Source organism: Camelus ferus, chromosome 13, assembly GCF_009834535.1.
Source record: "Camelus ferus isolate YT-003-E chromosome 13, BCGSAC_Cfer_1.0, whole genome shotgun sequence".
Taxonomy (NCBI): Eukaryota; Metazoa; Chordata; class Mammalia; order Artiodactyla; family Camelidae; genus Camelus; species Camelus ferus.
In genome coordinates, this window is record NC_045708.1 from 62,022,547 (window position 1) to 62,039,269 (window position 16,723).

Below are 16,723 nucleotides of genomic sequence, written 5' to 3' on the forward strand. Positions count from 1 at the left end.
CTTCATTGTCTCTCTTTATAAGATGTTAGGTTTACATAAGTCTTTATGTAGGAGACCTGCCAACCTTGGACTTGTCCTGCCACAACTCCCCTCTGGTATGAAAGATAACCTGGAGTGACTGCCTGCGTGACTGCCAGAACAGAAAGATTACTTTTTTTTTTTTTTCCCTCCCTAGATTTTCAAAACTGAGCTAAACAGTGACAGTATTTTAAAGCATATCACCTTTTACTCAATGCTGCCAAAGTTAGAAGAATAATCTGCATGTTGGCTGTCTGCATTTATATTTCTTCACTGAACTGTTTGGAATGTCAGGCCCATTAAGAAATAATCTATTCATTCAGGACACACAGTCAAAATAATTGAACATCTTCCCTAGGTATGAGTGTATTAATAATTTTTTCTTCTTTGCAGAAATGTGGATAGAAATCACACCCATTCTTCTAAAGGGTGAAAAGAAGCCAGTTCAAATCTATTACAAAATTACCATTTCAGAAATTTAAAGTTGAGAGATCACAGCATGAAAGCAAGCAAGGAATTCAAATCACAGACTCTATCAGCCGTCATATTTCTAATTTTTTTTCCCTTCCTGCATTGTGTTAATAAACAGGAAGAAGCGTGAAGGTCAGACCCTACTGCAATGAGTATCATTATCACAAACTTCCATCTAGCCAGAGGATAGACAAGACCATAATGGAGGAAGCACTTCCAAACTTCGGATTCAATGACAGTAAACAAAGAGTATGGAGAATTTCTTAAACTCTGCGGTAAATTGATTTTAATTAAACATAAGCCAAGTGCTCCCTGGACTGCGGGAGTTGACCACGGTGGTGCAAATACACCCATGACTTGACTGATACCTTGAGTAATGATGATGAACACCTAATCATTATGGGCCTTACCTGCTTTTATTTAATGCAACAATAGCACTGTGCCTAATCTGATGTGCAGGAAGTTGAAAAACCTTGACCTCATCTCTATAGTCAGGAAGTTGCAGAAGTGAGATCCAAGGTCCAGGCACCTGCATGCCTGTCGATAAATGCCATGCAGGCCCACGGAGCTCACTGAGAAGGGAGTGAGACCCCTGAGCGGGTTAGGTCCACTCTGACCGTCCGAGGGAGAGGAGACCCACAGCTAGGCCCATTCATCTCCAGTCACTCAGGCTCTGAGTTAAGTGCAGAGCCCTGTGCCTGAGGGCCCTGAACTTGCCAAAAACGTGAGCTCATGTTCTTGCTTTTCATGCATGACCTCTGAGGTTCTCCAGTACACAGCTCAAGGCGAAGGGCCCAGAGGCCACAGGGTCACCTGCGGGAAGACTATGTCTACAGCTCTTAGTTAGCTGACTTTTATTGTCTCCCTTTTTCATCTGCTTGCTTTCATAAATCTTTTCTCCTTTTTTAAAGCATTACTTCATTATATAGCATATTTTAGAATGTGTGTTGGTATCCATTTTTTCAAGACAGCCTGGATTTGAAACGCCACTCTGCTATTCACTAGCCGAGTGATGTGGGGGAAATCACACAGGCAGGCATCCCCTCACCCTTTGCAGGTCTCAGTTTCCTCAGCCACAAAACGAGTATAATAATCCTCTCAGTGAGCTGTGAGGATTAAACTATAAAACAAAGGTAAACCTTGGTATATAGTAAATGCTGAACACATGCTGGCTATTATTCCTGAATTTTCTAAATTTCTTATTTTGATCTACATTTGATGGAAGACAGATTAAGATAAAGGCTATAATGAATATCCGCATATTGATCTGTATACATGTTCAAAGGAGGAAGGTGTTCCCTTGATAACTGGAGTTTGAGGGCAATTTATTTCAATGTACTGTGACATTGGATGATAGGGGATGCATTCCTTCAGCGATGTCCTCACTTGGAGGGGACCCAGTGCCATCAAGAAGGGGCTACTCACCAGGTTAATGGAGCATAACAACCTGAGCTTGGAAGACTTGCCTTTTGCACCTACTCTTTGCAAAAAGGACCTCTCTTTGGCGAGTTTGCCACCATCCACTATTGAGAGCAGAGGATTCAGCTAAGATACTTTTGTGATAGTGATTCCCCATAAACGCTGTCTGCTTCTGACTATTGCAACAATCTGTTGTCCAATCACATATTCCCAGGGCAGTAGAACAGGTTTAACCCATTATAGGAAAAAGCACAATAAATAGATCTTTTCAAAGAAGCACACACGCACACACACACACACACACACACACACGCCACTTTCTTCTTTAGGGAGCAGAGCAACTGCAGGGGCTTTAAGGCTTGTAGTTCTTATTAGTAATCAATTAATTAATTTTAAAGCAGAGGAAGGTTACTGCAGGGCCAAAGAAGAACGGGTGGCTCATGTTCGAACAAACCCGAACTCCGTGATGGTTTTCAGGGAGAAGTTTTTACAGGCAAAATCTGAGGTCAGGGTTGCAGGGTGTGTGACTTTCTTCTGACTGGTTGGTGGTGAGGTAACAGGGTGACGTTCCAGGAATCTTTGCAGGGCCTGAAGTTACCATCCTCCACCTGGGTGGGGGCCACAGTTCCAGCAGGAGAACTCAGGTATTGTTACGTGTATCCCTTGAGGAGGAACCAGGACCCTGCCCCAAGGCTGCACTGTTGTTTCTTGACTGCTCCTCCTTCATTTCTGCATTCCCTCCTTTCCCAGATTAGCAACTGTTTGAAACTGCCCTTTGGAACTCAGGGAAGGTCAAGGAGGCTGAATGAAGCCTATTTCCTCAAACAAGAATCAGGGAGAAGTGACGGACACGGAAAGGATTTGTACCCACAGGGTCCTGCTCTGTTCTACGATACTCTTCACCCTGGAGGAGAACAGGTGCTGGACAAGACAGGGAATAATGTTTTGGAGAGAGAGGTTTATCATAAACTCGGTAGAAGAAGGCAGTTTTGGGAGGAGTAGATTTCATTCCCCCCTTTTCTTTCAACCTTCCCCGAATCTTTCAGGGAACAGGGTGACGACCACTCTGGATACTTCCTGTTGAAACAGGGAGTAGTCCGGCCTCAATCTAGGGAGTGGCCACTGAGCTGGAAGCATCCCTGAGTTCCAAGTCCTGGATCTAAGTCTAGTATGGTTAAGATCTCGATTCCGTGGTCCACAATTTTGGTGCAACAGATCCAATTAGAAGTGGAAGGAGTGACAACCGAACTTTAGTAACAAAATACATCTCACTCCCTGAACAATTCAGGATAATCAGCCTGAAAGCCTGTCTGGACCTGGCACTTTAGGGGAGACTTGCAGCCAGGTAGCCAGCTGTCTGGTTTTATCTAATTAGGTTTTAACTTCTGATGTGGTATTAACATATACCTTGAAGAAGCTATTGGCCACTACTCACATGTCTCCTTTTTTTTTCCTGCTAACATCTACTCTAATTTCATTGTCTAAAAATGTCATAGTTACAAGAGGAGACCTTGAAAGCATACGGTTGCAGCTACTAGCTGCCAGAAGACTGCTTTGAGAATGGCTGGTGGTGTCCCATGTCTGACACAACTCGGAAGACTCAGGTTCTCAGCAATGCAGAAATGGTCTAGGCTGTAGTTATTTAAGAAGGAAGTGAGACCAAGTCTTGAAGTACAGGTAGCACTTCAGTAGATGGACATGGGAGGGGAAGGCATTCACGTAAGTGCTGGGGCATGCTTCCAGGCAACGTGTTGATAGATAAAAATATATCTAAATTCATTACACTGCTTATGTTTTTATCTTTATCTTAAAAACTATTTGAAAAATCTGATTGTTACAGCAGAAAAACTATCTCTAACATGTGATATTGAAGTAATTTCTTCAGGTCACAAAAAAATCATTCAGTAAACTATTCGTGAATGACTTGAAAGCATTAATATAGTCTCTTATATATGCTTAATATATCCAAACAGAATAACGTATTCACTTGGACAGCAAGTGGTTCTGATTAAAAAAAAAAAAATCCAGTCTTCACTTTTCAAATGCAAGACCATATTGGTGATCATTTCCATCAGGCAGGGACTGAACTCCTGGGCAAAGCCCTCAGGAGTTCCTGACCATTAGGAAATTCTTGAGCAGTGGGAGAGAGATGGGCCTGGAGTGGCCAGCAGCCTGTGGAAACATTTACGAAAGCATTCAGCAGTCCCTCATGGCCTGAGAGCAAATGGATATTTCACTGCAACAATGAAAAGAAACATTTCAATTTGGATGTGTTTGCTTGTGAAACGAATGTTTACAACGGAAACCTCCATTTGGGTTGTTAAAACACGGTCAAACAAAGTATGTATTTACTGAAGAGTCAAGTAACAGCTTCTCATTGCAAGTATTGCCTCTTTGGGGAGAGGCTATATCATAAGGATTATGTGCTGGATAACAAAAAGGAAATGGAGCTGCAAGGCTGTAAGGTAGCAGGGCACATGTGAAACATTTACTGGTTGCAAAAGTGGCTCTCCCTGGGAAGGATGTATTAGTTAGGACAGAAATATAGCCGCAGTAACAGAGAAACCTGGAACGCGATGGCTCACACCAGATAGAAGGTTATTCCCTCTTTTGTAAGGATTTAGGCATGAGCAGTTCAGGCCATGGTGTCAGGGACCAGGCTCCCCCAGCCTTGGCTCCAGCATCCATGGCATCTGGCTTCCAAATTGTGGTTCATGATGGCCGCTCTGGCTACAGACATCCTGTCTGCCTCCACGCCAATGGAAAAGGAAGGAGAGTGGAAGGAAGACTTGCTTCCTCTCATTAGGGCAGTGCTTCTCAGCTGAGGGTGGCTTTTGTTTGTTGTGATTTGGCAGTGGGCAGTGGGGAGGATGGAGAGGCAGTATTGACATCTAGTGGCTTGATGCCAGGGAAGCCACTGAGCATCCTATCATGAACAAGACATCCCCATAATAATAAATTATCCAACCTAACATGCCAATATTGCTGAATTTGAGAAATCGATCATCAAACTGAAAGCTCCTTATTGACATATATTTGTAGGATGAAGAAGTTGGCTGAGGACTGTTTCTGTTACACTCCAGCTGCATTCTCAGTGAATTGCCTGGCATGAATGAACAATATCTTTGGCAGAGACTGACACAGGTCCCCAGTGTCTGTTCTCTTTTTCTTGTATATTAATAGAACTTTAACCTGGGCCAGCTAAAAATTGTCCAGCTTCTCCCCAGTTGTGACCATCAAAAGTGCCTCCAAACATTGCCAAATAGCCCTTAAAGACATTCTACTAAGAAATATTTCTCAGTTGGATGTCCTTGAGCAAGTCAACTAAACCTTGAGAATCTCAGTTTCCTCAAAAGTAATAATAGGGATGATATTTGTCTCTCTAAATTACCATGGTAGACAGACTGATAAGAGATCCTTCAAGATTCCTGCCCCCTGCTGTATACACACCGTCTCCCAGAGAGTCAGTCAAATGCTAACCTATGTGTTGACGTTGAAGGATTTTTCGGGTGTAATTAAGGTCCCAAATCAGTTGACCAAGAAGAGGAAATTGTGCTCCCTGGGCTTGATCTAATCAGTCACACTTAAGTGGGATGGACTCCTCTTGGCAAAAGAGATTCATTTGAAGTATGAGAGGGAGTCAATGCGTGGGAGACTCTCTCCATTGCTGGCTTTGAAGATGAATGGGAGCAGGTGTCAAGGAAAATTAGGACGGAGCTAAGAGTGGCTCCGGGCCAACAGCTGGCAAGACGATGAAGACCTTAGTCCTGAAGCAAATGTAATCTGCTACAGTCCATTGAGCTGAGAAGAGAACTTTGAACTCCTGATAAGAACACAGCTCATCTGACATCTTTATTTTAGTGTTGTAAGACTCTGAGCAGAGAACCCAGCGACTCCACGATTGGACTTATGAACTGCAGAACTGGGAGACCTGGTGTTATTTTAAGCTGTTGAGTTTGTGAAAATTTGTTACACAGCAGTAGAAATCTAATAGCATTATTGCAAAGAATGATCATGGTAATAATAGTTATCCTTTTGTGAGTATGACTATATGTCAGAAAACCAGCTAGGCATTGTAAAAGAATGATTTATCTTTTCAGTAAATATTACAAAACAGGCATTATTTCCTCCATTTTACAGATGTAGAAACTAAGGCCTAGCGAAGTTTCCTAATTTGCCTTATATCACACAGCAAATAAGAGTTAAACTGGAATTTCAAAAGCAGCTTCTATGGACTTTCTTCATTGCCTAACTTATCAACCGTAAAGTGCTAGGGAGAAGAATGCCATCCTAATTTTATTTGTTCTGCTGTGTACCCACCATGACTGAATCACGGACTAGTGAAATTTTTGAGAGACAGCCAAGGCATACAAACATCAAAACCTACGCAGTTACGCACATGCCAGGGCTTCATCCTGGAGTTCACAATAGCGGCTGATCAGAGATAAGTCTTCCTTTCCAGCTTAATGACATCTTTCCTTACTTATTCACTTGGTTGAAATCTTTTTTTCCCCCATTTATGCTGCATGCAATCATGGACCTTTTGAAACATAACTATTCCTTGTCTTTATTTCTCAGAGAATATTTGAGAGAAGATTTCTGGACTTGCTATGTATCAGGGAAAGAAATGCCAGAATGAGCCTATCTAAATGTCTACCTCAAATCATAGTAATTTTGATAATTGTCACCTAAGAACATTTATCATGTTCTAGGCACAGCGCTAAGTGCAGGGTGTTAGATAATCCTCACCGAGCCCTGTGACGGAAACATTACCATCATCCTAATCTTACGGATGAGGAAGTGGCCCTGAATAGGTTTAGCATCTTGCACAAGCAAACTTGCAGGTAAGTAGCAGAGACAAAATCAGATCCATGACCCGTTAGACGGTGCTGCTTCCTCCTCAGCATATATTTTTCTTAATCACAGAATCTCACAAGGGTTCTTCTCCAAAGCGGCCCTGGGGATGAATGGGTTTTCTCAGGGTGTCTCCAGATGTGCCTGGAGCCTCAAAACCTGGTTCCTGCTTTTTACCGTACATATATATGGAGTCTGTTTCAGATACCATCTCCACACTACCTTCTGCATCTGCAGTTTGTTCTCAACAGGACTCGCTTGGAGTGTGGCCTCTGGTATATCCTACACCGTGAGGGAGTCTTATGGCTGGTATGAATCTGATGGTGATGACTTTTGTTGCTTTACCCATGTTCTTTCATCCAAATCCTTAAAGACTAAGGCACTTCAGTACAGCTGGTGAAGATTAGGGTATATTGTAAGGCAGAAGGCTGCAGACGGATTTCTCCCAGCCATCTGTGACAGTTATGCAGCTGTAGTGCCCACACGCATCTGGAGAGCTGCTGTAAAAAAAGAGCCTAACGTTGGGCAGAGGCAGCAGATGGCCCTGTTATCAATCTGAGCAGAGGCAGAGACGAGTTCAGGACTAGGAAAAGGATGGCCATCACAACAACAAAATACAGAGGAAGAAAGAAGAGCAATTGACAGATAACACGTTACAAAATGAGTAAAGATGTCAGCTAGCAGGATAAGACTTTTTGAGAATGTTCAAGAAAGAGATTAAAAATGCCTTGATTGTCAGAGTAATTAGAAGCTGTTGGAATCGGTCTTCGTTAAATCTGGCTCATTTGCTGATCTTGGAAATGGAACTGGCACCAAAGGTTGCCACAGACAACATGTGGTGTGGCATGTCTGGGGGGCCCTCCATCACTACTAATTGAGTAGATGACACTAACAGAAGAGATGGACAAGCCTGTCTCTGCTCATTTCACAGAATCCCTTTGCCTTTTAAGGGGTCCTGTCAACATCGGCTTTTCTTCAGTAAAAGAAGAAAAAATGCTGGAAGGAGCTTTAAGAAGAATTGGGTCAATAAGATGAGGCAAACAGATTCCTTTTCTTAAACATGGCTACCCTGTGGTCAAGTCCCCTTCGGTGCTCTGCAGTAGATTCTCCCAAAGCCTTTGATTCTTCCAAGACGTTTTCAACAAATGATTGATAATAGGATCTGCCCTGCTAAAAGAGGCAGATTTCAGAGCTGGAAGAGAGAGCCCATTAAATGGCAGGATAAATGGAGAAGGAAGGCAGAGAGGCCACACCACAGTGGGAAGCTTGGGTTTGCTCTAAGTCACTGGTATGGAGCTCTTATTCTAAGTCTTGATGCTCTTTTTGGTGTGGAAGTGGGAACCTCACAGGCACTATTTTTTTCAGGTTGAGTTGACATTGAGGAAGCAAGCTGCTCCAGTTGGAGCCAAACCAGACAACCTGCCCATTTTGCTAATTGGATTTGTGGACCTGTGTTGAGGTAGCCTGAGCTGCAAGTTTATTCGCCTCTGCTCAGATGCCAAATCGATTGGCCTAGAAGTATGTAGAACCTAATCAAATAAATTGGCAAAATGGCTCTGTCCTGGACATTTCCAAAATGTATATCTTGTGGTTGTTCTCAGCTGGGGACTCTTTTATTTTTAACTGATCAATTAAACTTGTCTAGCTACGTGAATTGTTCTAATTACTGAGTTTTCCCAGAATTAAATACTCTAAGTTAAATCAACTAACATTTAGCAAACGGGAGCTACTTCTTCTGCATCTCTCCCTAAGAGCCCTCCATAGAATTAACAGTTAGGTGCTAATTGCAAATGATTAAGTGCTCACCAGTCTTGGAGTCCTTTCTTTAATATTAATGAGATGGATTAGCATGGAACATGTCTTCTATTAATATTATAAATGGAAGCCTGCATGGATCACTGAGTGCTGTTTTGTATCACAAGGAGCATTTAGCTTAAAGGAATAAAAATAAAGTACACGCCTAAATTACATCTTCTTTTCAACTTCAAAGTAAAGTTATTGAGGGAAATGTTTAAATATCATTAACTTAGAGCAACCATGTAGCATTTTGGCGACAACCATAGTAACAAACTTTTACATAAACCTTCTTTCATCAGTCTCCATGAGTAGGCGGAGCATGTTTCAATTATTCCATAAAGTATGGATACACCCAGAAACACCCACCATTCCACACTACCAAGAGCTATTATGAGGCAACTCAGGACTATTTTCACATTCTTGAATTCCCAAGACTGTTACTAGCTTATTGAAAAAATGCTAATTGATTGCCTTTGCTTGTTTGAAAACAGCAAATGGGCTACTTTTTCTTTTTCTGAAGAACAGACCTAGTTAATAATCACTTCTTCCTCCTTGCGTTTCCTAAGAAGATGCCTATGAAAGAGTAAAGTCTGTATCTGATACATTGCTCGACCACAATGAGCTGGACTGACATCATCTCTAAGTTGTGGCAAGGGCATTAGCCCATTTTATTTCATAGGGCTTGTTAGTTGAAAATATTGCTCATTTTGATAAGTGCAGTTTGAGTAGTAACATAAAAGACACTGAGATGCAAAACATTTCTTTTAGATCCTGGTATGATCTAAAAATTACCATTTTAGCTCTTTTGTCAGTTGCAAGCATTTGCAAATAAGATAACAAACGCTTATGCATTCAAACTAAATCAGAGCTTGTGTTAATGCAGTATGCACCACACTTTTGATTAAAGACTTGACCCTCTGAGTCAAACTTCTAGTTTTGTCCTTTCTCTTTGAACTTAAAACCATGTACACATTTACCATTTGCCCTAGTTAAGCATACTTACAACCAAATAATACCATGTAGTGACTACTTATATATCCATAGTGATACAGCTGATATTTGTGTTTAAGATTTTATATTTAAAAGTGATCATGAGTAATATAGAATATCTCAAATCATAGAAAAACTGGAAATATATGGCTAATGCCTTGCATTCAACCTTGCATATGTTTGGTTTAATCCAGTATATGCATTACATATTTATCAATCACATTTCTGCATCAATATATTCAGATATTGTCGTGATTGTTTTTAATAATCTCAAACTTTATCTATGTAAATTCATAGTTTATGGCAACTATGGTACATCATCTGGCTAAAAATTTACTTAAAATAGCTGGTCTTCTAAGATATTTACAATTATTTTTACCAATACTGAGATATACAAAATGCAAAATGAACTCATGAAAATTGTGGTAGGTGGAATTCTTAGACTCTAAGATAGATGTTTGTTGGTGTTAACACTCCCTAATTTCCTCCCCTTGAGTGTGAGCAGCATCACTCTCAGTGAACATGATGATGTATCACTCACTCATGGTATTAGATAACTTACCATTTGATCTGGACTTAGTTAAGAATATTATCTGGTGAGATTGACCTAATCAGATGAGCCCTTTAACATAAAGCCAAGTGTCCGAGAGGTTCTTTCCTGCTGACCCTGAAAAAAACAAACGGCCATGTTGTGAAAGAGAGGGCCAGGAGTCAAGAATCCAAGGGTAGCCTCCAGGAACCGAGAGTGGTCCTCAACAGACAGCTAGCAAGGACAACAGGGCCTCAGTCACACAGTCACAGAAAAACAAGTTCCATCAACAACCTGTGAGTTTGGACGAGGACCCCAATCTCAGATGAGACTGCAGCCTGATTGATAACTTGAGTTCAAACTGTGAAACCCTCAGCAGAGGACCCATGCCTGATTTCCTGACCTACGGAAACTATGAAACAATAAATTCATGTTGTTTTGAGCCACTGAAGTTTATGGTAACTTTTTAGCAGCAAGAAAACTAATACCAAAAGAAACTTGGTTTGATCCATGCAGAATAAACTATTACATTTATTTAATAAATAGTCACTCTTCTCATTTAACAACTTCCAGCTACAGACTTAAAATAGTTCACAAAACATGGCATTGAAAAAAATGGCACAGCAAATGAAAAAAAAATTATGGAGACCCAAGTAATATTACTAATTAAAAAGGAAAACAAGAGTTTCATAATTCTGCTTCTTTCTGCTCTCCAGGTAGATGTGTTACCATTGACAATGATACTGCTAATCATTCCTGGCTGACTTTGCAAGAAATTGGCTAAGGTGTATCTGAGAACTCTCCTCACTGTTCACAGGTTTCAGACTCATAAACGTTTCCCAGACTGCTAAACCTGTATCGTCCCGTATACCATGGGAAAAATGTTGGATTGATTGCCTTCTATGGGAGCTCAGGCTCTTCCAACAATGGATTCTATTCTCAAAGCCTTGGGCAAAGGATTCTAATTAATTGTGGCAATGTTTTTATATCCTCTCCACAAACTCACCATTCGCTTAGTGTCATCTCCTCAGTGTCAACGGCATATAGCATTGAACGTGTTTCAGTCAAAAATTCTGAGCATCAGTGATATTTCTTCCAGTTTTCCCTGGTTTAGAGGGTTCTGCTTGGCAAGATGTTAAATTATATGGATATCTGTCTTTAACAATTCTTGGGAGTCCATAGCTGAGGCTCGTTTTATGTAGTGTGAAATTCACTGAGATCTATAACATAGGGAACCAGTATTTGGAGGGAATGGCTAACAAGTGTCTCCCATTTGTGTGTGTGTGTGTGTGTCTGTAGAAGGATTTATAATTTCCAAATTCAGATCAGAATAAAATGTTTGATAAAAAACAAGAGTCATCCATTACAAAATCTTTGCTGTGCATCCTAATAATGCAATAGTTATTGCAGACCAACAATTAAAACACAGTCACAATACAGACACATACACTCAATTTCTGGGACACATAAGCTCTGTTTAGGAATTCTTGTAGTTGATATTATTTTTTCTTCTACAGACTGTCAGATTATCCTGCAGAGAGAAGAGTTCCAACGGGGGCTGTAAAAGAAACCCTTCCCAATCTATCTCTATAGTAAACCATTTTTATATTATTTCAGAGAATACCTATGAGAATATGCTTTTGTGGCTGTAGCTTAGTTACAAGGTTGGGGCAATATCAAGTCATTAGTGAATCTGGTTTTTTCTTTCTCTGCTAAGAAGTCTTGACCTAAAACAAACACACTTCTAGGTATTTCTCCAGCAAAGATGAGTTTATTTGGGATCAGCATAGAATTGCAATTAAGGGTGAATCATTTGCAACTCCCTGCAGGGCAAAGAAAGGAGACTACTTTTATAGAGGGGAAAAGGAAGTTGGGAGGGCTATGGTAAACAGGGTCCAAGGCTTTTCATTGGGTGAGTCCTTGCAGGAAAGAAGAGAAGTCTTTCCTTCTTGGGGGATCTGCTATCGTCACAGGCCATGAGAGCTCTCCATTCTGGTCTCCTGGTTCTATTTCATTGAGGTTTTTATCCATTAGTTCTTTTACTTTTCCTCCTTTGATCAAGATTTTCTCTAAAAGCATCACTGATCAAAAGTCAGGTTTTTCTGGTTCCAGTGGCATTTTGTTCCTCACTGTAAGGAAGGATCTTTCTTGAGTGTAGTGTCTCACGTTGGAGGAAACATGAACAGATTGGAAGCCTATTGAGGTCACAGTCCATTAACAAGAAAGGGTAAGAGGAAAAACTTTCAGGCACTTTTAATCTAAAGTCCATATATTTTCAATATCATAAGCAATGGATATCATCTGAAGCATTATGTCATCATCAAAAGTTTGGTGACAAATTTTCAATAGGCCTGGTATTTGGGAAAGCTATCTCATCAGATGTCATCTGCTTCAATTTTAGGAAATCTTTACTTTCAGGTCACCAAGTGATGCACAGGCCTAGTAGGGGTTCAGTGCTTTCTTTAGGTGTGTCGTGTTTATCCAAGAGTCTGCTTCTTGGAGTTTTGCAGCACAAAGTTTGCTTAGTGGTACCTGATAAGGGCCTCTCCAGTGAGGCTGAAGAGAGTTCTTCTGGAGGTGTCTTTTTTCCAATACACACAATCTCTATGTTGCAAAGTGTGATGTTTAAAGTCATCATCTCTGAGAGTATACTGTGAAAAGATTGCTCTGCTAAAACATGGTTATTTTTAGTAGAATCAATTAGGTCTTTATTATATTGGAATCTCTCTCCTTTTACTAGTTGTGGGTTAAAAAAAGGAGGAGTCAAGTGCGTGGGGTGTCCTATGACTACCTGAAAAGTTGAGAGTTTACGAATTCCAAAAGGAGAGGGTCTGACATTTAGGACAAACAGCAATGCTTTAAAACAGCCAAGTTATTTGGAGAGTCTCCACAGATTTGGTCAACTGAGTCTTAATAATGTTGTCAGTACCTTCTTCTAAACCTGGAGACTGAGAAAGGCAATGTAGTGGAAATGTTCTAAAGCTGGCCAAACAGCACGGACTTCTCCAAGTACGTGGCCAGTAAACTGTGGACCTTGATCACTATGAAGTTTGAGAAGCGTTCCCCAGGTAGATATAATCATTTTAAAACGGACTTTAGCCACAAAAGAGCCATTTTAGCCTGTCTGCAAGAAAAGGCTTCAGTCCAGCATGAAAACTTTTAGACCATGACTAAAACGTATTTGTGTCTATGAGATGGAGGAAGTTGTATGAAATCTATTTGCCAGACCTGGAATGGACCATTAGACAGCTTAATAAGTCTGGGAGCAACACAACAGGCTTCTCTGGGTTGTACTTTGGACAAGTGGGACAAGTGAGGGGGACACTTTTTGTGGTCTTCTTAATGTTTCCCCACCAATGTGATTTTTGAATGTTGTCATTCTGTCAGTAGACTGAAGGCTTAATGCATGTACAGTGCCGAGGAGTAGGAATTTTAGTCTCTGTCAGGACTAGGTTATTATTTGGTCCAAACCAAATCTTTCTCTTTATGTCAAATGAACAACTGTTGAATTTCCAATCTTATTTTTCCTTCTCTGAGGCCAGCTGTTGGGCTTCTCTGCCCAGTTTTTCTAAGTTTTCATTTGGGGAAATATTCCTCTGGGTCATGATCCCTTTGGATCAGAGGTTTGGCTGCTGTTGGTCATATTGAGTCTAGCATTCCTTGTAGAAACATCAACAAAATGATTTCCCTTAGCTTCCAGAGAGTCACGTTTAGAATGCCCCAGAATCTTAATAACTGTTTAATAAATCGTGAGCTACCCACGAAGCATATCTGCCATCAGTACAAATATTGGCTGTTTTGTCCTTGGCCAAAGTACAAGCCCATGTAAAAGTGTATAATTTAGCCTGTTGGGCTCAGGTACATACATAAAGACGGAAAGAAGTTGCAATAGCATGCCCAGCACAGCAGTTGCCATTGTTGTCTTTTAAATGAGAATCATCAGTGAAACATGAGAAGTCGGCAGTCGGCATTAGTCAAAGGAACTTCCTGCAGGTCATCAGGAGGAGTCAGGAGGTGGTCCCGGCATTAAGCAGCTGTGAGGGGAGTGTGTCAGTGATGGAGGAGAGAAGAGTAGCAGGGTTACGATTAGTACAACATAAAAGGGTTATGTTTGGAACATTTAGCAAAAAGACTTTATAAGAGGTGCAGCAAAATGCTGAGAAATGTTGAGTGTGATAAGAGTTCCTCAGGAGAGCTGTTACTGCAGGAGATGCAAAAATGGTTCAAGGGGACCCCACAATCATTTTCTCAGTGGTCTTAACCAAAAGGACAGTGACCATAATGACTTTAAGGCAAGGGGGCATTCCTGTGCCACAGGGTCCACTCGCTGGATACAGTACCCTATGGATTGATGGTGGTCCCTGTTGTTTTTTGGGTGAGTACCCCAAGGGCATTTTCTTAATTTTTATATACAAAAAGGAAAGAGGGAAGGTGATAGTTGGTATGCCAAAGGAAAGGTGGGTTCATCAAACTCTCCTTTAAGGCCTTGAAAGTTATGTTGTCCAGCTCTTACCATAAAATTGGGTCAGGGTTGTTGGCCATAAGAAAGGGATTTGGAATCCAGTTTTGGCAATGACAAACCAGCCTGAGAAAACCTCAACTTTGGTGATTAGTTTTGAATTTTGGGAAACTGAGGACATCATGAAGTCTATCTGGATTCAAGTCTAGCTCTTGCTCTGGTATCAGATGCCCTAAATATCAAGTCTGGGTTTGGACAAATGACAATTTCTCTTTGGTGATCTTATATCCTGTTAAGGCTAAAAGCTTTAGCAAATGAACGTCATCTTCCTATGGGTGGCTTGAGAAGGAAAACAAAGAAGAAAATCATCCACATAGTGTAACAAAGTAGAACCTCTAGGAAATTTCATATTATCCAGATTGACTTTTAGGATTTGTGAGAAATAAGAAAAACTCTAAGTAAAACGTTGAGATATTACTGTCCAAGTGGACTGCTTTTGCTCCCAAGGCACTGGCTACATTCATCAACTGGAATACTAAACAATGCACTGTGTAAGTCAATTACAGTAAAGAGTTTGCTTCTAGTGAGGATGGATGTTAGCAATGTATTAGGGTTAAGGATATTTGTTTGCAAGCCTGAATTTTGTTTCAATTAGTAGACTTTGAAAAAGCTCTAGGAATTGCTCAGTGAATTTGCTTTGCCATTGCTCAAGCCTGATCATATAAGTTAGTGGGCTGGTCTCCTGAATGTAATTCTAGAAACCTTTCAGGATTTTTCCAGTTTAAAGTTTTCATGCAATTCTGGGCCTGGCCTTCAGCGACAAGCATGTGAACTAGCTGATATAAGTCAAAAAGCCAGGTTGTTAAGTTTGAACTACTTTATTAAATCTGTGAGGATCTTTAGCTACTTTGGGAAAATCTCTGACTACGGCTTGCAGTTCAGCTTTAGTCCAGGGAATATTAGAAATTAAGAATTTAGCCTCTGGATCCACAAAAGGCTTAATTTTAAAGGGACAAATTCTGACAAGTTCAGAGAAAAAGGGAGTGTGGAGTGCTTCAGAGAAAAGGGGAAGTTTGGTGAGAAACAATTAGTATGGGGGAACTGAGGGTACAGAGGAGTTACAGGCAGCATTAAAAAGGGAAGAAATACGGTGCCAGAGGCAGAGTCTGAAACAAAGAAGCCAAGGAAGAAGAGCCTGAGGCTTTAGGAAATATTTTGGCTTTCTTTAATTGCCTGTTTGCTTAGGTGAGTCTTAAAATCTTATTTTGCAAAAAGGCAATGTTAGGCAACTAATAAAGTTTAAAAACCTCAAAATACCAACCAAATGAAGGCATACCACTCAGTTCTGGATATTTTTGAGCTATTGCAATCCAATTTGGCTTTAAGAAAATTAAGTTTGGAGATTTCAAAAATTCCTCATAATGGCCATTAATATTCTGAATTGCCTTTGGTCAGGTTGATTCATTTAGTTACAAATGTGCATGAGGAGAGACCATGGTTTTTGAACATAAGATTACCTGGAGTCCCTGTAGGAGAGGAGCCCTCAAAATATTCAGATACGTAGAATTCCGTTTCTTAAAGGTTTTTATTTAGATTGAAAGGCCAGTTTTCAGAAAGCTCAAACAGCTTATAGCTCAAGCAGTTCAATTCAAACAGCTTGCAAGCTAAAACCAGCCAATTCTAGGGAAACAGCTTGGTGCTGGAGAAGCCAGACGAAAGGCTTCTTCCCCAGTTTCCAGAGAATAGCCTCTAATACAAAGGAATGGGTCAACACCTTAACTGGCACAGTTTCAGTGAAGCAGCCCCTGTTCTTGAAGAAATTAGCCCAAGGCTTGCTAGCTTCAGTTGAAACAGTCTGATCTCAAAATCAGACCCAAGTGCCAATTGAATACTCAGGTACAGAACAAAGCCTTAACCTGAAAGATAAAAACCTTTAAATAGATCCTGAATAAAGCCTGGAGAGCTTCAAAGGCCAAGAGGGCTTCCACCCGGGGGAATGACATAGCTTCCAACCCTAGGATTGGCAAGAGAAGCAGTAAGTTACAATGGCGGCTGCACCCTGTTTGCTCAGCAGCCCTATTGCCTTCCAAGATCTTCTCTGGTTCCTGTATGGGGTCACCAAAGTGCTGACCTGAAACAAATAGACTGCTAGATATTTTTTCAGAAGAGATAGATTTCTTCATACA